Here is a 12,091-nt window from a genome sequence, read left to right as displayed (position 1 = left end):
TGTTATGAAATTACTTTGGAGTAGATGAAAATAAACAAGTGTAGCCCTGGTACCCATGTCAATGTGTGGGATAGACTTGGGTGGACTGATTCAATGTCTGATAACAGGGTGATGCTGGGATTACACCCCACCTTTCCAGGCAGGCAGTCATGAGAGAGAAATGAATGAAATGCTCCTTATGGGCTGACTGTTATGCACTGATTCCTAGGCACCAGTTTCTATTTTTTAGAATAATTATCATTGGTTTTTTGTAAAATGACACATGCTCATTATTTTGAAAATGTAAGCAATATATAAAAGTACAAACGTAAAAGGAATACAATCTCAGACCTCATGAATTCTGTCTTTCACCCCACCCTCAAACAAGCATCATTAACATTGTGGCCATCATTCAAGATTCTCTTTATACAAAAACCAGGAAGAAGAGTGAGTGGTCCTTAGCCACGTCAGTTCATAGTGAAAGAGAGAGGTTTAGAAAGATGCTTCTAAGGTTAAAAGAAAAAAGGCATGCTATTTCAGATGGGTCACGTCACCTTCAATGCCTCTGTCTCCTCCTCACTTAAACCGACCGATGACACGTATCACAGACTTGTTAGGAGGATCAAATGAGATGCCCCAGGCAAGGCATCTGGCCTGATGGGGGTGCTCTGCATACCCCATACTCGCATTCTTTTCTTCCCCATGGTTAAGCAGATGAATCAAGACTGTGGGCGATGAAGGTCTGAGTCCTGGTGGGAAACAGTTGACACCCTCAGAAGAAGGGCTGGAGAGAGTTTAAGGAGAGGACATTTACAGAGTTGTGGGCAAAGCTAAATGAAACCAATACAGGCTGGTGAGTGTCCCAGGACAGGGGCCCGTGATGAGCAGCCCCTGCCAGGCCTGGGAGGGCAAGGGGACAGGGACCCCTAGAGAGAGGCAGAGAGACAGAGGCTGTGGCCTTTGGCAGAAGAACCACTGTGTCAAAGTCTGGTATTCACACATGCTGTTCCTCCTACTCTAAATGCCCTTCCCAGCTCCCCCAGGCTGGCCTTGTTCAACGCTCTCTCATCTAAGAGGTGCTCTGCTCTGTAGCCCCAGACAGCGTGGTTCTCCACCCACTCTGGGAAAACCAGCATCAAATTCATAGCATAATTTTTTTAAGCATAAAACAAATTTATTTTTATTATTTTAGCTTCATTTTAACATTAATTTTTATTGGCATATAGTTGCTTTATAGAGTTGTGGAAGGAAATCCCCAAAAGAGAATACCTCTGTATATGTGTAGCTGATTCACTTTGTCATATGATAGGAACTAACATAGGTTTATTATTTTTTAAAAATTGATTTATTTATTTTAACTGGAGGATAATTACTTTACAATATTGTGCTGTTTTTTTGCCATACGTCAATATGAATCGGCCACAGGTATACACATGTCCTCTCCACCCTGAACCCTCCTCCTACCTCCCTCCCCACCCTGTCCCTCCAGGAAGTGAAGTAAGTCAGATAGAAAAAGACAAATGCTGTATATTAGCACACATATATGGAATCTAGAAAGATGGTATTGATGATCCTATGTACAGGGCAACAGAGGAGATACAGACATAAAGAACAGACTTTTGGACTCAGTGGGTGAGGAGAGGGTGGGATGATTTGAGTGTTTATTATTTGTTGACAAACAAATCTGACATGGAACCCCAACAGCTAAAACAGTTAAAAGTTTGATAAAAGTGTGACTTGTTAGCTGTCGTTTGTTGTATGTGTGTGGAGGGATGGAATTTACCAACCATAACTCTGGTGAGAGTGGGAATGAGACGGTCTGGACACCAAGCCATGTTGCCTCCTTCTGAGGCTTGAGATTGGAATTAACCTCTCCTGCCTTCAGCTGGGACTTGGAGGAGGAGGAGGACCTGGCTGATGGTTGGGGATGGGCATGAGGCTGCTGGAGGAGCGAGTGATGATGCAGATTCTTGCAGATGAGCGTGAGTTTGTCAAGAGAAGATGGGGGATGGCTAACATGGGTAGAGGCATAGACATCATGGTACCTTCAGAGCACTGGCTGGCACTTGTGTGAGGCTGGATGTAGGTACTTGTGGGACAAGAAGACAGACAGGGAGCCATCAGGTCGTGGAGGAAGCTGGAATGCTTCTCCTGGGGTTGGGTTTCAGGCTCTGGTTAGGGAATCATTGACTGGCTCTTGAAAGCACAAGGGGCTAGGGTCTGGTGTCCTGGTGTTGCCAAGAGAATAGGATTTCCTCAGGAATCTTGGTGTGCGTTCCTTTAATGGTACCTCTGAGAACCTTTTTGCCGCGTGGGTGACCCCAGGTGGAAGGTAACTGGGGTGCATCAGGCCGCCTGGAGGTGTGATGTCTGGGAAGGTGGGGAGCTTCTCACAGACACAGTCCTGAGGCTCTGAGTCTGTGAGCTACTGAGCTGTCTTGAAAGGAGCGAGGAAAGGCAGAACCTGGAGGTGCCGAGGGGGAAACGGGACCTCTGAGCTGAGTTAATTACCGTCTTGTAATGTGGCAGGAAATAGGGCCCCAAGGTCCAATTCCACCCTCGGTAACATTTGGACATTTTATGGAAGATGCCGTGGTTTACGACAATGCACAAAACAGGTAATTGTTTAGCTGGATGTGCCTGTCAGAACTCAGGGACCTCTGTGAATCATATTCCGGTCTTGCTGTCTTCTTATGGTAATGAAATGCACTGGTGTTCTTCCCCTTGAACTCTTCTTGTTCCCCCAGAATAACTGGCAAAATGAATGGCTGGGGAGGTTTTGCTTTTTGTGTGCTGCGTGTAGGGAAAATGTTTAATCAGGTTTTCGGAGAAATATCCAAGGTTTGAGATAAACAAAATGAGGACAGAGAGACCTTTGAAAGTTCTCCAGGATTTGGTCAGGAGATCTCCAAGATCATCAGCTCCCTGAGGGCAAGGGATGTTTGGTGATCCTGAGCGGTGCCAGGGTGGGGTGTAGAGGGGAGGCTCTGATCCCAGTCCTGCCATATGTGTGACATCACCATTCAGGTATTTTTATCTTCTACCTAGAGGTGTGCAACAATCAGTACAAGAGGAAAGAATTGTAAAACAGGATACCAGGGTGGGAAGGTGATAAGGAAAAAGAGAAGTGCCCGTCTATGACATGCTGGCATGTGTCCTTTATATTGCTGGAAATTTGTCTCTGAGCTTCTTAGCTGCCAAAGCAAAGAGGGCAAAACAAGCCCTCCTCAGGTTACAGTGTCCTCTAGATTAAAATCAGAAGTAAAAACAGTTGTTCAGGGACCCAACACTAAAATCCCTTCTCAGAAAACACCATTTCAAGGGGGCGACCTTGGAAAGACAGAAGAGTCTGAGTTCTCTGGACTCAGATCTGAGTTTGACTCCCTGCTCTGATTCTTGCTGGGTGACTTAGATAAGTCCCTTTACTTCTCTGAGCTTCTGTGGCTTCATCTTGATGATGAAGGTTTTAGATTTTGCTCTTTTTGTCATGGTCCGTGTGTGGATTGGAAAAGACTTTCCAGACATGAGGAAGGATGAGAAGAGAACAGAATTTATCAGAGTGGGAGATGCTGTTTAGAACAGAGGGCTGGCTCCAGGGAGAGCCAACAAGGAACATGGGTCATCTGCCTGTTTTTATAGCCAGAGAACAAAGGAATGGGGTAGAAATCTTGTGAGTCATCTGTTGGTTGGGTAAGCTACGTATATTTGCCTTATGTGGGGAAGGAGAAGAACGGGACAAATACCTTTCCTAATACCAAATAGGTAAAGGACAGACTATGCTTTCCAGGAGGGAAGGCTCAAGAATTCTGCAACAATTGTAACACGGTGGGAACGGCGGAAAGGGCAAGGTGCTTTCTGTTCCTACATCCTGAGGGCCTTCGAGCTTATTTTGTTCTTCTGTCCTCAGAGCACCACACTTTTCTCGCTCTAAAAGCTAGAACTCCCTGCCTTAAAACTTTGGACACTCTGTTCTCTTCAAATCAACAGATTCTGAGTCCCCACCTCAGGTCAGGCAGTGTGCTAGGCGGTGGAAGTGGATAAAAGCCATCCCCGCCTTCTAGCCCCTCACCCTTCAGTGTGAATTCCCAGTAGTGCAAAGGCCAGGAAGCAAGGGGGACAGAAAGACTAACTCTGATGGTGTGTGGAGCCAAAGCTTCTCAAGGAGGTGAAATCTGATAAGAAAAGTAAAGAGGTGGGGGTGGGGGGTGGATAAGGGGGAGAGAGGTTGGAAGCCTGGCATTGCACAGGAATTGGAAATGTAAAAGTGCTGTTAAATCAACTTGTTTAGCTCTGGCTAAACAAGTTGTAGAGAAGGCAATGGCATCCCACTCCAGCACTCTTGCCTGGAAAATCCCATGGACGGAGGAGCCTGGTGGGCCACAGTCCATGGGGTTGCTAAGAGTCAGACAGGACTGAGCGACTTCACTTTCACTTTTCACTTTCATGCATTGGAGAAGGAAATGGCAACCCACTCCAGTGTTCTTGCCTGGAGAATCCCAGGGACGGGGGAGCCTCATGGGCTGCCGTCTATGGGGTCGCACAGAGTCGGACACGACTGAAGTGACTTAGCAGCAGCAGCAAACAAGTTGTAGGAGTGAAGGAGTAGAGATAAGGTCTGGTGGTGGGTGAGGGAGACCTAGAGAGCCTGGCAGCCCTCGCTTATGGTGTTGGGTAGGACATGGTCAAGCAGTTTTCCAGGGGAAGGTTCATGATGTTGCACAGGAAGCATCCCAGGAAGCTGCGGAACCATTTCCTGTTTGGACTCCAACCAGGAAGTGATTTTCCCTACCTCAAGTGTGTCCTTCCTATCACCACAGTGGATGTGGCACAGATGAACCTAAGGTGTGGCATATTAGGAACATTCAGGTTCCTGAGGCTGAACTGCAATATCACGTGGCCAAGGCCACAGTCAGATTCAGTTCAGTTCAGTTCAGTCGCTCAGTTGTGTTTGACTCTTTGCTACCCCATGGACTGCAGCATGCCAGGCTTCTCTGTCCATCACCAACTCCCGGAGCTTGCTCAAACTCACGTCCATCGGGTCAGTGATGCCATCCAACCATCTCTTCCTCTGTTGTCCCCTTCTCCTCCTGCCCTTAGTCCTTCCTAGCATCAGGGTCTTTTCCAGTGAGTCAGGTCTTTGCATCAGGTGGCCAAGGTATTGGAGCCTCAGCTTCAGCATCAGTTCTTCCAATGAACACCCAGGACTGGTCTCCTTTAGGATGTTGTTGGATGTTAGGATGTTGTTGGATGTTAGGATGTTGTTGGCAAAGTAATATCTCTGCTTTTTAAATATGCTGTCTAGGTTGGTCATGGTTTTTCTTCCAAGGAGCAAGCGTCTTTTAATTTCATGGCTGCAGTCACCGTCTGCAGTGATTTCTGGAGCACAAGAAAATGAAGTCTCTCACTGTTTCCATTGTTTCCTCATCTATTTGCCATGAAGTGACAGGACCAGATACCATGATCTTAGCTTTCTGAATGTTGAGTTTTAAGCCAGTGTTTTCACTCTCCTCTTTCACTTTCATCAAGAGGCTCTTTAGTTTTTCTTTGCTTTCTGCCATAAGGGTGGTATCATCTGCACATCTGAAGTTATTGATATTTCTCCTTGCAATCTTGATTCCAGCTTGTGCTTCACCCTGCCTGGCATTTCACATGATGTACTCTGCATATAAGTTAAATAAACAGTGTGACAACATACAGCCTTGACATACTCCTTTCCCAATTTGGAACCAGTCTGTTCCCAGTTCTAACTTTTGCTTCTTGACCTGCATACAGATTTCTCAGAAGGCAGGTCAGGTGGTCTGGTGTTCCCACCTCTTGAAGAATTTTCCACAGTTTGCTGTGATCCATATAGTCAAAGGCTTTGGCATAGTCAATAAAGCAGAAATGGATGTTTTTCTGGAACTCTCTTACTTTTTCAATGATCCAATGGATGTTGGCAATTTGATCTAAATCAAGCTTGAACATCTGGAAGTTCATGGTTCATGTACTGTTGAAGCCTGGCTTGGAGAATTTTGAGCATTACTTTGCTAGCGTGTGAGATGAGTGCAATTGTGCGGTAGTTTGAACATTCTTTGTCATTGCCTTTCTTTGGGATTGGAATGAAAACTGACCTTTTCCAGTCCTGTGACCACTGCTGAGTTTTCCAAATTTGCTGGCATATTGAGTGCAGCACTTTCACAGCATCATCTTTTAGGATTCGAAATAGCTCAACTGGAACTCCGTCACCTCCACTAGCTTTGTTCATAGTGATGCTTCCTAAGGCCCACTTGACTTTGCATTTCAGGATGTCTGGCTCTAGGTGAGTGATCACACCATCATGATTATCTGGGTAGTGAAGATCTTTTTTGCATAGTTCTTCTGTGTATTCTTGCCACCTCTTTTTAATATCTTCTCCTTCTATTAGGTCCATACAATTTCTGTCCTTTATTGTGCCTATTTTGCATGAAATGTTCCCATTGTATCTCTAATTTTCTTGAAGAGATCTCTACTCTTTCCCATTTTATTGTTTTCCTCTATTTCTTTCATTAACCACTGAGGAAGGCTTTCTTATTTCTCCTTGCTATTCTTTGGAATTCTGCATTCAAATGGGTATATCTTTCCTTTTTTTGACTTTTGATTCTCATCTATTTGTGAGGCCTCCTCGGACACTTGATAGATATACCAGTTCTTGGCCATACAGGATCTGGTCTGGGATTTCCAGTGACCTCCCACGAGATTTGATGCCACAGTCGAGAAGCCCTGGTGTACAGCATGTCGGGGGGAAATGAAGCTCCTGCACAAACCAGCTGAAGACAGGAATCCTGAAGAACTGCCTTAAACAAGCATGAGACAGCAGGCCCCTGATGCTGCTGTCAGACCTTGAGCTGTGGGAAGCATGGGCTTCTTAAGAGGAATAAGAGTGTGGTGATCCTCTAGTTTCCCAGCGCAGGGGCCTGGAGCCTGAGATGGGCAGCCTCTCCCTGAAGGACTTGGGAGACTCAGATTCTGGCTGACTGAGAGGCAGAAGCCACTGAGACTTCCCACCCAAGTCCATGTGATCAAAAACATCACTCAGGACTCATAACAGTGAACATTCTCCTATGAGTTGTTGCTGTTGTTCAGTCACTAACTTGTGTCTGACTCTTTGTAATTCCGTGGGCTACAGCATGCCTGGCTCCCCTGTCCACTGTTCCTGGAGTTTGTGCAAACTCATGTTCATCAAGTCAGTGATGCTATCCAACCATCTCATCTTCTGCTGCCCCCTTCTCCTTTTGCCTTCAGTCATTCTCAGCATGAGGGTCTTTTTTCATGAATCAGCTCTTCGCATCAGGTGGCCAAAGTATTGGAGCTTCAGCTTCAGCATCAGTCCTTCCAATGAATATTCAGGATTTATTTCCTTTAGGATTGACTGGCTTGATCTCCTTGCATGATTAATTTTCTCTGACATACACAGATACTGTTGGTATAGGGAAAAAAACCCAAATTCATTTAGAGAGTTCACTGAATTATTTGTGTGTTTTTGCAGTCATACCAGGGATAGTAAATGTGCAGGTATTATTTTGTGGAACTTTGTGAGGTTTTCTGGACATTGTAAAGGGGTCCTCAACCTTAGTGGGATTGGGAACCAGTGACCCTGGAGTTCACTGTGAGGGTAGTGATGTTGGGTGGTTTTAAGTCCAGCGTTGGCTCACACTTCTTCATGACATTTTTATCAGGATCAGGTTAGAAGTCCCTCCATGAATATTAGGTAGAAGTCTTTTGATGACAACCGGGACAATAAAGTCCATTTTTGTTTAAACTCAAATGGGTTTAAACAAAAATGGACTTTATTGTCCCGGTAACTGATATGTCTCATTTGGGCCTCCAGGTGCAGCTGGATTCAAGGCCTCAAGCAATGCTGTCAAGTTCCCCATGACCTTGAGCATGTCTTCATTCTGTTGGCCACTTCTTGACTTCATCCAGCTGGTGAGATGGTGCTTACCCCAGCAGCATCTTCCAACATCCTCCAAGCTTAGCAGCCCTGGCAGAAGCCCATGATTGGTCTCATCTGGCTCAGTGTGTCCCTGAACCAGCTGCCATAGCCTGGGGTGAGGTACTCTGGCAGCCTGGCCCCTCTGATGGATGGAGGACTGGACCTATGACTAGTCATCCTATAGTATCATATGGATTTGGGGAGTCTTCCCAAGGAATGCCAAAGAGGGGTGGGGATTAGGGCCGTGTAGACCCAGCACAAACTAACCCTGTTTATTCTGCAGCCTCAGGTGGGTCCCTGACTGTCTAAAGCAAGAATCAGCAGTCCTGATGGGTGCCTAGGTGAGCAGGACGCCTAAGAGAAACCTGGCTTGGGGAGACCCATTTCCACAAATGGGCACCAAGTGGTTACACACACACGTCCAGTTCCAGGAAGGTCCCCATGGAGGTGAGGATGGTGAGCCCAGGACTGTGGCTGTGCAGGGGCTCAGGACTCTAGAGGACGGGTCACCTTGCCAAAGCCAGAGCCAGAGCCAAGGGCAGGCTTGGTCACAAAAGTTTCCTGCAAAAGAGTAAATGACTCAGGTCCAACCCCCTCACATCTGGAAAGATGCTGAGCTGCATCTGGTGTATGGGATGCTCATGGCAGGGGTAGCAGGGAGACGTGACAACACCTTGATTGGACAGTGGCCTTGAGGCACAGAGGCCTGTCCAGTTACTGACAGTCCACCAGGTCCTCAGCTCTCTGCCTCCCGGCCACTTGCAGATTCCCCCAGGGCGGCCCTCCAGCTCCTCCAGACCCTACGGTATTCATCCGTCCTTCACCCTAGGGCTATAGAGACAGCAAAGTATTGGAACTTCAGCTTCAGCATCAGTCCTTCCAATCCTTTTGGCTACCTGATGCAAAGAGCCAACAACTCATTGGAAAAGATCCACATGTTGGGAATGATGGAAGTCAGGAGGAGAAGGGGGCAGCAGAGGATGAGATGGTTGGATGGCATCATCGACTCGATGGACATGAGTTTGAGCAAACTCTGGGAGACGGTGAAGGACAGGGAAGCCTGGCGTGCTGCAGTCCCTGGGGTCACAAAGGGTCGGACACGACTGCGAGACTGAACAACCACATAAAGACAGCAACACTCAACCCCGGGCGCCTGGAGGCCCAGGTGGGGGCAGCTCCCATCTGGTGGCCACCCCAGCCAGGCTTCATCCCGGAGCCTCTCCCCATCTGAGGCATGTCCCCAGAACAGTCCGCACTCTGGGACCACACAGGGAAACCCACACCACAGCCAGCCCCAGACCGCGGGCTTTTTGGGCGCCCGCAATCCCCCAACTGGGCTTATCTTCCTCAGCCGTGGAGCAGAGAAGGGGGGCCGGGGCAGACCCCGAGCCCCTGGGTGGGAAATTATGCTGTCTTCGGTCTGCCTAATCAAAAGCACAGCTCTTTGGATGGGAGGAGAATGCAATTCCATGATTGGTTTCAATTAAAGATTTGCTACTATTTGATTAAGATGTATTATTGATTTGGGATTGTTCCAAGCGAGCCCAGGCTGGCTTCCTGAGGGGGAGGGGTGTGGAGATTGATCGTCGCCAGGAGGGCTGGGAGCTCGGGGGGCCAGCTGCCCCCTGGTCTGTTCTCCTCCACAAATTCAGTGGTGACCGCGTCGCTGCTCTGGTTAAAGCCATGATGCTGGCCTGGGGGTGGGGGCGCTGGCCAGCTTCACGGAGTTCCTTCCTGACGCCCCCACACCTGGCCTCCAGTCCTGGGCTCCCCCTTCCCCAGGTGCAGGGCTTCTTCTCTCCAACACTTGGCCTTCTGCATCCTGCCTCTTTTCTGAGTTCCCTTCATCCTTCATCATTTTTCTTCCACCCGGAACACTTTTCTGGTCTTTCCCTCTTAAAGTTAAAGGCTTTCAGGTAGAGCTGAACCCCCAGCCTGCTGCAGGGCCCCTATGTGTGCCATCTCCCCTGTCTCTGGCCCCAGGATGCTGCTGAGTCTGTGGGATTCAGGAGCAGGTAGAGGTGGTTCCACCCTTCTGGATGAAACCTGCAGCAGTCAGTCAGGGAGGGTGGACCAGCAGCAGCCCATGGGCCTGTGATAGAGGTGAAAAGGGCTGCCTCGGGCAACAGAGTGTAGGGTCCGGGCTCTGGGCTGAGCCCCGGGGTGGCGGTGCCGACCGAGGGCGCCCTGCCCCTGAGTCTGGTGTCCTCACTGTTTCCTAGCACGTTGAAGCCACCCTGGAAATGGGTGCGACACTGAGGTTGCCCCCGGCCCTCCAGAGCTTCAGCTTCCTGGACCCTGGTGAGGTGTGTCAACGCCCTGCCTACAGCTGGCCCTGCCAGGAGTGCGACAAAGCATCGTGGGCCGTACCTTGGAATCCAGCTCTTTCCAGGTCTAAGATCTGCTCGGGGGGCCACGTCTGCTCTCTGAAGGCCCACCGTCACACTCCAGTGAGCTCGTGTTTCTGTTCTGGCGTTTGCAGAGGGAGCCTTGTGTCTAGAGAGGAGAAGGTCAGTGTGTTCCTGGACCTTCTAGGGGCACTGGGCAAATGTGCAGTGGGGCTGGGGCTGGGGAGCTGAGCCTCACTGTCCAGAGAACCCCCTATCCCCTCAAGGAGGCTGGACCTGCCTCACTCTACACAGGGGTGGGGGTGGGGTATGAGATGGTCGAGGACCAAGAAACTCAAGCTCCTTCTCCCACTGTGTGGTGTTAGGGCTCAGATGAGGCTGTTTATGGAAGAACTACATTTCCCAGAAGCCCCTGCCTCCAGGAGTAGCCTGGTGATGGGCTCTCAGTCCATCACGGGTTGGGATGCTGGAGATAAACCTGGCCTCTAAGCCTCAGAGGGCTCCTCCACTGTCTCCAGAGAAGTCTGAGTCCTGGGGGCTGGCAGAGGCACAGAATGGAAGGAACATGGGCCCCTGAGTCACCATTTACAGATAAAGCACCTGCTGTAACCAGGAGCCCTGGCCCCGGCCCCTTAACTACGTGGGAATATAAAGTTTTATTATGTTAGACCTCTGAAATCGTGGCTTTTATTTCTAACAGCAGCTGGCATTGCTGTGGGGAAGAAGTGGGTCAGTTGTGAGTAGGAAAGTCACGTGAGAGGCTGTGGGGCTTCGGGAAGTGATAGGAGCTGGGCTGATGGAGAGAGGGGTGAGTGTGGGGTCGGAGGTCAGAGGGTGAGATTGCAGGTCTTGACCTGCCCACTGGGAGGTGGTCTTCGTTGGCTGGAAGGTGGGAACCTTTTACTGAACCAGGGGAAGAGGGCAGTTTGCGGTGGGTGGGGCTGAGGTGACAAGTTTAGTCTGGCCATATTGAGTTCAAGGTACTTGTGGACGGTCTGGTGGGGCTTCCTGAGAAGCAGTACATTATCTGAAGTTCAGATGAGAGGCTGGTGGAGCTTAGAGCAGCTGGGACGTTGCTGCAGTAATTCCAGTCTTGGGTGAGATGCTGCAGCCTTAATCTTGAAGGCACCAAGGAGGCACTGGTGGGCTTTGAGCTGGGAGTGCTGTGGTCGGATTTGCATGTGTAGTAGACAGAGGGAGCCTGGAGCAGAGGGGTGGGCCTAGGGGCAGGGTGGCCTGCCCCTGCAACAAGGATGCCCCTGCAACAAGGATGCTCCTGCAACAGGGAGAAGATGGTGATGTAGAAGGGGGAGCAGGTGAGAGATGGAGACAAAATCCACCCTGAATACCTGGCTTCATGGGCTGGGGGATGGATGAGGAAGTGAGCAGGATGGAGAGGAAGAGTTCCAGCTCACAGACTGCTGGGTTTTAATCCCTTAGAGGAGGTCTTTCCTTGGAGCCCCTCCTGATACCCTCTAGGTGTTTATTGACTATGGGTTCCGCAGGCATCTTGGCAGAGCATGGCTGTTTGTACATATCATACTTCAGTCAGTTCAGTTCAGTTCAGTTGCTCAGTCGTGTCTGACTCTGCGACCCCATGGACTGCAGCACGCCAGGCTGCCCTGTCCATCACCAATTCCTGGAGCTTGCTCAAACCCATGTCCATTGAGTCGGTGATGCCATCCAACCATCTCATCCTCTGTCATCCCCTTCTCCTCCTGCCTTCAGTCTTTCCCAGTATCTGGGTCTTTTTCAAGGAGTCAGTTCTTCACATCAGGTGGCCAAAGTATTGGAGCTTCAGCATCAGCCCTTC

Source organism: Bos indicus x Bos taurus, chromosome 21 (assembly GCF_003369695.1).
Source record: "Bos indicus x Bos taurus breed Angus x Brahman F1 hybrid chromosome 21, Bos_hybrid_MaternalHap_v2.0, whole genome shotgun sequence".
NCBI lineage: Eukaryota > Metazoa > Chordata > Mammalia > Artiodactyla > Bovidae > Bos > Bos indicus x Bos taurus.
This window is presented reverse-complemented; position numbering follows the sequence as displayed.